Source organism: Schistocerca americana, chromosome 10 (assembly GCF_021461395.2).
Source record: "Schistocerca americana isolate TAMUIC-IGC-003095 chromosome 10, iqSchAmer2.1, whole genome shotgun sequence".
Lineage (NCBI taxonomy): Eukaryota > Metazoa > Arthropoda > Insecta > Orthoptera > Acrididae > Schistocerca > Schistocerca americana.
This window is the reverse complement of record NC_060128.1, coordinates 146,492,773-146,502,737: the sequence shown is the minus strand read 5'-3', so window position 1 is coordinate 146,502,737 and position 9,965 is coordinate 146,492,773.

Genomic DNA, 9,965 nt, shown 5'->3' with positions numbered 1-9,965 from the left:
ACTGGTGCATTCAAATTGTAGTTGACCAAAATAGTTAGTTGCACCACATGGCGGCTACATCCCAGCAGTAGAACCACTTGGTGTTGCTCACCGGAAAACCTCCCCAACAGCAACCACCGAAACGAACCACCACAACAGGAATAGCCGTGGCTTGGGTAGTTGGAACCACTCACTACTCAACTTTGACGTCCTGGGTCGGGGAACCACGAAGCTTGTAGCGATCGGACAGCTCCACACATGCTCCGACACTGTGCAGGGGCTGCCAGCGGCCCCAGCCGATTGTACCGCGCGGAGATAACTTCCCTCGCCCGCAACAACTGACCGACTGACTCCAGACCCCCTTGCCGGAGGAAACGTCAGCGACAGCCCCTGACATTTGCACAAGCCCCGCCCATTTACCCCCCTCCATACCTACCCCCCGCCACACCAACCAAGAGCGCATCAATATGATCTTTGGTATTCCTCGTCGCTGTCGTGTTTTTGTTCGTCGTTTTTTGTTTTACCGCGGTTGTTCATACTAGGAGTGTTGTGCTGTTAGTACTTCCTAGCAGTTTGTGTAATACTGTCAAAATGAAACATAGATATGCACTCTCAATAAAGTTATCATACACAAGGTACCTAATCTTGACTGTTGTGGCCAACTGCTGTCAAAACTGATATGTAACAGACATTAAAGTACGATAAGATGTGTTGGAATGACGAAATTATGTACATATGTTTGACAATAGGCAGCTCTAAAGCTCTCAAACACTGAAGAAGTACTCAAAGTAATTTTGTGTCTGCTATAAGCAAGCAGTCATAAGAGTTCACAAGTAAAAATTCACCCATTACACAGGCAAATATTAATGAAGAATGTCACTGTATAAATATCTGACTGCTTGCATTACGCATTTCTACATTATCCCACTCTTATATTCTTTAGTCTTAATGACGTAATCAGAAACAAACCAAGACATCGACTTTGCCTTGTTTATGCACAACATTGACTTTAGACAATCGAGATAATGGACAGCATCCTTGGCGATATTACCAATTAATATTTCCCAACAGAATTTCTTACACTACGCGAGGTGACGGAAATTTGCGCTTACTGCAGTTAACGAATATCAGATTTTTTGATATAGTGCAGATGTAAGCTCATGAAATAAAAAAGACAGGGTGGATACCATTTTTCTTTCTTATTGATGATTTTTCAACTCGCATATTAATGAACATATTTCTAATTCTTTTCACAATGGTTCCCGAAAAACTGTATTTCGCACTAACTACAGATTTTTTCCCTTGTTATGACTGGAATATCTGTGATACGAACAACTTTGATGTTGGAACATGCGGCAGACAATGCTCGGAGCTTAGGATATGGATTGGTGTGGAGGGGGGTGATTGGGCGGGACCTGTGAACCGTCCAGGGCTGTCGCTAACGTTACGTCTTGCCGGTTAGTATTTGCACCAAACCAAAGATGGGCGCAAATATCGATACACATCACTGCTGCCACACGTAGAAGGAAGAAGAACCACAACGTAACCGTGACTATGGCAGGAAACCAAACACAGATAGACAGTGAAGTTCATGAAAACGCATAGTTGGAAGAGAGCACTGCTCAAGATGGAACTAGACGCATATGACATTCCATTTCGGAAATCGTTAGGATGTTCTATATTCCGAGATCGACAGCATAAAGAGTGTTCTAAGAATATTAAATTACAGGCAGTACTTCTCACCATGGACAACACAGTGGCCAACAGCTTTCACTGTACGACTAAGGGCAAAGGACTTTGCATAGAGTTGTCAAAGCTAATAGACAAGTAACACTGCACGAAATAACAGCAGAAATTAATGTGGGCTGTACGACAGATGTGTCCTTTCGGACAGCGCAGCGAAAGTTAGCGTTAATGGGCAATGGCAGCAGACGACCGATACGAGTGCCTTTGCGAACAGCACGAAATCGCCTACAGCGCCTCTCCTGGCCTCGTGACCATATCGGTTGGACCCTAGATGACTGGGAAACGGTGGCCTGGTCAGATGAGTCCCGCTTTAGTTTGGTAAGAGCTGGTGGTAGGGTCCGAGAGTGGCGCAAAACCCATGAAGGTCTCGCACACAGGTTATCAACAAGGTATCGTGCAAGCTGGTGGTGACTCCATAATGGTGTGGGACGTGTTCACAGGGAATGGTCTGGGTTCTGGTTATGTTCAAATACTTGCGGACCATTTTCAGCTATTCATGGACTTCATGTACCCAAATAACAATGGAATTTTTATGAATGACAATGCACCATGTCACTGGAATGCAATTGTTCGTGACTAGTTTGAAGAGCATCCTGGGCGCTTCGAGCAAATGTATGGCCATCTAGGTCGCACGACATGAATCAGATCAAACATTTATGGGACGTAATCGAGATGTCAGCTTGTGCACCAAATCTGCGCCAGGAAAACTTTTGAAATTATACACTCATGCTCATAAATTAAGGATAACTGTAGAATGTGGTGCCACACAACGTGGCACTACACAAAACAGACGCTAACAGCATAGGCACATAGGGAACACACACAACACAGATCTGTACGACCGCGGTATTGGTGATAAGTTGAGAAAACTGTGCCGAAACACGTGTCCTACAAAACGCACTGTTTCTTGCACATGTACCCCGACATCAATATGGGATATGATCACCATGCACACCTACACAGGCCGCACAAGAGGTTGGCATACTCTGGATCAGGTGGTCGAGCAGCTGCTGGGGTATAGCCTCCCATTCTTGCACCAGTGCCTGTCGCAGCTCCTGAAGTGTCGTAGGTTGTTGAAGAGGTACAGCGAGACGTCGACCGAGAGAATTCCAGACGTGCTCAATGGGGTTTAGGTCTGAACAACAGGCAGGCCACTACATTCGCCTGATATCTTCTGTTTCAAGGTACTCCTCCACGATGGCAGCTCGGTGGGGCTGTGCGTTATCATCTATCAGGAGGAAGGTGGCACCCACTGCACCCCTGAAAAGGCGGACATACTGGTGCAAAATAACGTCCCGACACACCTGACCTGTTACAGTACATCTGTCAAAGACATGCAGGTGTGTACATGCACCAATCATAATCCCACCCCACACCATCAAACCATGACCTCCATACAGATCCCTTTCAAGAACATTAAGGGGATGGTATCTAGTTCCTGGTTCACGCCAGATGAAAAACCCAGCGAGAATCACTGTTCAGACTATACCTGGACTCGTCCGTGAACATAACTTGGGACCAATGTTCAAGTGTGTGCTGTCTTCCTGACACCAGGCTTTACGGGCTCTCCTGTGACCAGGGGTCAGTGGAATGGACCTTGCAGGTCTCCAGCTGAACAAACCATGTCTGTTCAGTCGTCTGTAGACTGTGTGTCTAGAGAAAACTGTTCCAGTGGCTGCGGTGAGGTCCCGAGTAAGGCTACCTGCAGTACTCCGTGGTCGTCTGCGGGCGCTGATGGTGAGATATCGGTCATCTTTTGGTGTTGTACACTGTGGACGTCCCGTACTGTAGCACCTGGACACGTTTCCTGTCTGCTGGAGTCGTTGTCATAATCTTGAGATCACACTTTGTGGCACATGGAGGGCCCATGCTACGACCTGCTGTGTTTGAACAGCCTCCAGTCGCCCTAGTATTCTACCTCTCATAAGGTCATCAATATGTGTTATTTGCGCCATTGTCAACACACAGTCACCAATAGCAAGTCTGAATACGTCTGCACACTTACTGGCTGCACACCTCTGCGTATGTGGACTGCTGCCAGTGCCACCGTGCAACGACCGCAGGTCAAATGCACCACATGGTCATACCCTGAGGTGATTTAAACCCGCAAACAGCCCGCCAGAGCGTTGTTCCACCATGTAGCAGCATTATCCTTAATTTATGAGCGTGAGTGTAGATGGCTATAGACGCAAGATGGCTGAATTTCTCCAGGGGCTTCCAATGAGTTTTTGAGTCCATGCCTGGTCGAGTTTCTGCACTACGCCGGGCAAAAGGAGGTCCAACACGATATTCAGAGGTATCCCATTTTTGTCACCTCTGTGTACCTCGCAAGACACTGTAAGTGAGTTACGCCAGTGCAGCTTCTAACATTGCTTCCCTCACATAACAATCGTTAATTCACGCCATACTGACTCTCTCTATGTAACTGATGAATATTTTCGCAACTCCAAAGTCGATTCACTTGTGACGTCACGTGCTCTAATAAATGCCGTCAGGCATCATCGGGAGAAAAGAGCAGGGATAAGCCTTTTCGTATTGCACAGACTGCAATAGCCAGCTGCAGTGCTGATATCAACAGTTATTGCGTATCATTTCCGGGCTGTGATCGACAGTGAGCGTTGAACTCCTTTTCATCAACAGCGCCGGTTTCCCAGCTCCCAGAGATAAGTGTCCCATCTTTGCTTAACTCAGCTAAGGAGGGGTGACCTGACCGGATCAGGTGCTGTTCGCGGCGAGTATTTCTCACAGGATGGCTGGCATTTCATGGTACACTTTGGCAAAGAAATTCGTGAATATGTTGCCGGTATAGTCATCATGTTCTACATCTACTTCTACATCTACATCCATACTCCGCAAGCCACCTGACGGTGTGTGGCGAAAGGTACCTTGAGTACCTCTATCGGTTCTCCCTTCTATTCCAGTCTCGTATTGTTCGTGGAAAGAAAGATTGTCGGTATGCCTCTGTGTGGGCTCTAATCTCTCTGATTTTATCCTCATGGTCTCGTCGCGAGATGTACATAGGAGGGAGCTATATACTACTTGACTCCTCTGTGAAGGTATGTTCTCGAAACTTCAACAAATGCCCGTACCGAACTACTGAGCGTCTCTCTTGCAGAGTCTTCCACTGGAGTCTATCTATCATCTCCGTAACGCTTTAGCGATTACTAAATGATCCTGTAACGCTGCTCTCCGTTGGATCTTCTCTCTCTCTTCTATCAACCCTATCTGGTACGGATCCCACACGGGTGAGCAGCATTCGAGCAGTGGGCGAACAAGTGTACTTTAACCTACTTCCTTTGTTTTCGGACTACATTTTCTTAGGATTCTTCCAATGAATCTCAGTCTGGCATCTGCTTTACCGACGATTAAATTTTATATGGTCATTCCATTTTAAATCACTCTTAATGCCTACTCCAAGATAATTTATGAAATTAATTGCTTCCAGTTGCTGACCTGCTATATTGTAGCTAAATGATAAAGGATCTTTCTTTCTGTATATTCGCAGCACATTACACTTGTCTACATTGAGATTCAATTGCCATTCCCTCACCATGCGTCAATTCGTTACAGATCCTCCTGCATTTCAGTACAATTTTGCAGTGTTACAATATTTCAATATACTACAGCATCATCCGCAAAAAGCCTCAGTGAACATCCCAAGATCATTTATATATATATTGTGAATAGTAACAGTCCTACGACATTCCCCTGCGGCACACCTGATATCACTCTTACTTCGGAAGACTTCTCTCCATGCCGCGTTCTGTTATCTAGCAACTCTTCAATCCAATCACACAATTGGTCTGATAGTCCATATGCTCTGACTTTGTTCATTAAACGACTGTGTGGAACTGTATCGAACGCCTTGCGGAAGTCAAGAAACACGGCATCTTCCTGGGAACCCGTGTCTATGGCCCCCTGAGTCTCGTGGACGAATAGCGTGAGCTGGGTTTCACACGATCGTCTTTTTCGAAACCCATGCTGATTCCTACAGAGTAGATTTCTAGTCTCCAGAAAAGTCATTATACTCGAACATAATACGTGTTCCAAAATTCAACAGCTGATCGACTGCACATCTGTTCGACGTCCCTTCTTGAAAAAGGGGATGACCTGTGCCCTTTTCCAATCTTTTTGAACGCTACGCTCTTCTAGAGACTTACAGTACACCGCTGCAAGAAAGAGGGCAAGTTCCTTCGCGTACTCTGTGTAAAATCGAACTGGTATCCCATTAGGTCCAGTGGCCTTCCCTCTTTTGAGCGATTTTAATTGTTTTTCTATCCCTCTGTCATCTATTTCGATAGCTACCATTTTGTGATCTGTGTGACAATCTAGAGAAGGAACTACAGTGCAGTCTTCCTCTGTAAAACAGAGGTTACTCAATGAGTGCTACTTAAGATTACGCCATGTTGGGCTATGTGTTGCCACTGGATTGTGAGAGAGAGAGGGTAAATAACCTGGGGGACAGACAGCGTCCCGCGTGGCGTCTGTAGTGATGTGGCATTAAATCAGCTACATATCGAGACGGCCATTGATCGACCTTATAAGATAGCATACATATAGACAACAAAACGGAGGGCTGTTGTTGGTGCAGAACACAAGGAAGCACTTTCCTACTCTGTGTTAAGGTTGCCTGTCAGGCGTAGATCTCACTGATCACAGTAGGATATGCCTTATCAGTTAAATTGCGGCACTGTTTACAGTTTGTTAAAAGTAATTACCATTGTTTCAGCACGAAACGATTAGATTAGATTAGTACTTGTTCCATAGATCATGAATACAAGACTTCGTAATGACGTGGAACGTGTCAGGTTAATAAAAGGTGTCTATACAAGATATTACATTACACAAAATATTACATGAGTTTTAATTTTTTTTATTTTATTTTATTTTTTTTTTTTTTTTTTGTAGGGGTTGGGGAAATCACCCACTTACTATATCCAAAAATTCATCTAATAAGTAGAAGGAATTGCCATTAAGAAATTCTTTTAATTTCCTTTTAAATGCTATATGGCTATCTGTCAGACTTTTGATGCTATTAGGTAAGTAACCAAAGACTTTTGTGGCAGCATAATGTACCCCCTTCTGAGCCAATGTTAGATTTAACCTTGAGTAGTGAAGATCATCCTTTCTCCTAGTGTTGTAGCCATGTACACTGTTATTACTTTTGAATTCTTTCGGATTGTTAATAACAAATTTCATAAGTGAATATATATACTGTGAAGCTACAGCGAAGGTCTCTAGCTCCTTAAAGAAGTGTCTGCAGAATGATCTTGGATTAGCTCCAGCAATTATTCTGATTACACGCTTTTGTGCAACTAACACTCTTTTACTCAAGGATGAGTTACCCCAGAATATGGAGCCATGTGAAAGCAGAGAATGAAAATAGGCTTGGTAAGCTATTTTCCGATATGTATATCGCCAAAATTTGCAATGACCCCAATAGCATAAGTAGCTGAACTCAAACGTTTCAACAGATCTCCAGTGTGTTTTTTTTTTTTCTTCAGTTCAACCCCTCATCAATGCATACACATAGAAATTTTGAATATTCTACCTTAGCTACCCATTTCCAATAGAAGTCTCTATATTTATTAATGGTGTCATTCCATTTGCTGTGTGGAACTGTATGTACTGTGTTTTGTCAAAATTAAATGAGAGTCCATTTGCAGAGAACCACTTAATGATTTTCTAAAAAACATCGTTTACAATTTCACCAGTTAATTCTCGTCTGTTGAGTGTGATAGCTATACTTGTATCATCGGCAAAAAGTACCAGCTTTGCATCCTCGTGAATATAGAATGGCAAGCCATTAATATATATTAAGAACAGCAGAGAACCCAAGACCGAACCTTGTGGCACCACATTCTTGATTGTTCCCCAGTTTGAGAAATCACCAGTTTTTTGCATATTATGTGAACTGCTTATTTCAACTTTCTGCACTCTTCCAGTTAGGTATGATTTAAACCATTTGAGTGCTGCCCCATTCATACCACAGCACTTGAGCTTATCTAGAAGTATTCCATGATTTACACAATCAAAAGCCTTTGAGAGATCACAAAAAATCCCAACGGGTGACTTCCGGCTACTCAGAGCATTTAATATTTCATTAGTGAAAGTACATATATCATTTTCCGTTAAAAACCATTCTGGAAACCAAACTGACATTTTGTTAACACTTTATTTTTACAAAGGTGTGAAGCTACTCTTCAATATATTACTTTTTCAAGAATTTTGGATAAGGTAGTCAGAAGAGAGATTGGGCAGTAGTTGTTGACATCAGACGTATCCCCCTTTTTATGCAGTGGTTTAACAATGGCATACTTCAGTCTATCTGAGAAAATACACTGCTTCAGAGAGCTATTACGAATGTGGCTAAGAATCCCACTTATCTCTTGGGAACAAGCTTTTATTATCCTGCTGGAAATGCTATCAATTCCATGTTGAGAGCTTTTATTCTTGTAAGACCATTGTAATCTGTATAAGGTGAAGATGGATGGTAAATGATTATGTGAACATGTTTTGTATATCCCCACAAAGGAAATTACTAGAATTAAAAATAGCATCCCTTCAAAAAAACGTGTGCTTTGTTATTACACCATTAACTCCTATTAGACTTTACATCATTGTACACCATTACAACCATTCATCCAGATCCTGAGTTCAGCCAGTCCATGACCAGCACTTCTAGTGTGCAGAGGGGACATCATCATCACCTGAAAGACGCAGATCAATGTATTTCAGGTACCTAAAGCAGGATACGACGGACGTGGATGTCTCCACCAGCAACTCTGCTGAGTTCAAACAATCCATCACCAACAGTTTCTGCGACTCATCTCCTAATGCAAGGGAAGTGTTGCTGGAAATGTCAAATGGTAGTGCATGCTTGCAGCTTGGCGACTAACTCGCCCAAAGGCCTGCATGTTAAAACAATTTAGCAGAGCGGCTGGGTGCGAGCCAGGTCTTAGAAGTCTGTCAGTAGCCCTGGTGGGATGGGCGAAGCGAGTTTTGAGCTCTCTGGGATGGATGTGATGAGGAGGCGTATTTCGGAGGCTCCTCCTCCCCAATGACATCCTGCATAGTATTTAAGGTATACTGCACACTAGCAGTAATGTATTGCTCGTCTTATTATGTGCAGACAGAAGTATATTCTCTTCTCTATTCAAAACTATAATCAATGAATTTTATATATCAGAAATGTATTTAGCTATTTAAGGAGTAATGCATTCAAGTAGCAATGAAATATATTCTATTTCAACTAACAAGTTACAAATATAAGTGTATTTCTCATGTAAAGCTAAAATTCAGGTATTCCATGTATGAAGTGCTCAATCAGCATTTAATCTGTGTAATTTGTGTAAACATACATTAGCACAAACCATTTCAGATGAGAATACCCTGAGGTTGTACCGAGACCTTCTCACATGAAATAGATAGAAACAGGCCATTACTAACCAACATGCTACTTAGACTGTATTACTCATCCAAATACAGCATATCACTTCCCTCTATATATTACAAATTATACTTAACCACGATCATTGTGTTACATTTTCTTTTTTTCTTTTTCTTTGATATTTGCGTTATATAAATTATATTCTCATCAACTAAGTAGTAACAAATTATATGGAACCATTTTAACAATTGTTAAGCATTCAATTCGCTGTAACTTCAGAGAAATCTTTATATGTTATGTTCTTTGTATTATTTAAAAAAAAGCATTAACAACTGTATGCCAATAAGACTGTAGCAAATGAGAAGTCTTTGCTATTAGATTCGCCGTGCGGGATTAGCCGAGCGGGCTAGGCGCTGCAGTCATGGACTGTGCAGTTGGTCCCGGCGGAGGTTCGAGTCCTCCCTCGTGCATGGGTGTGGGTGTTTGTCCTTAGGATAATTTAGGTTAAGTAGTGTGCAAGCTTAGGGACTGATGACCTTAGCGGTTAAGTCCCATAAGATTTCACACAAATTTGAACATTTTTTTGATATTAGATTCAGAAGCATCCCACCCACCTTACATTTCAAGGCGGTGGGTTACTGTGTACTGTTAATGAAATAAATAAAATAAATAAATTTCGGAAGTATGTAGTCAAGAATCAATGAAGTTTTTTTGTATGTGAGGAAAGTGCAGAACGTTCCTGCATGCTGGCGTGGGAACTGTCTTAGCCAGTTGGCCGTTTCCAAGGTGGGTGTTGCTGTCGTTATGAGGCTAGAGGTGTGGTTTCGCTGTGTGTGGGCGTGGTGGCTCG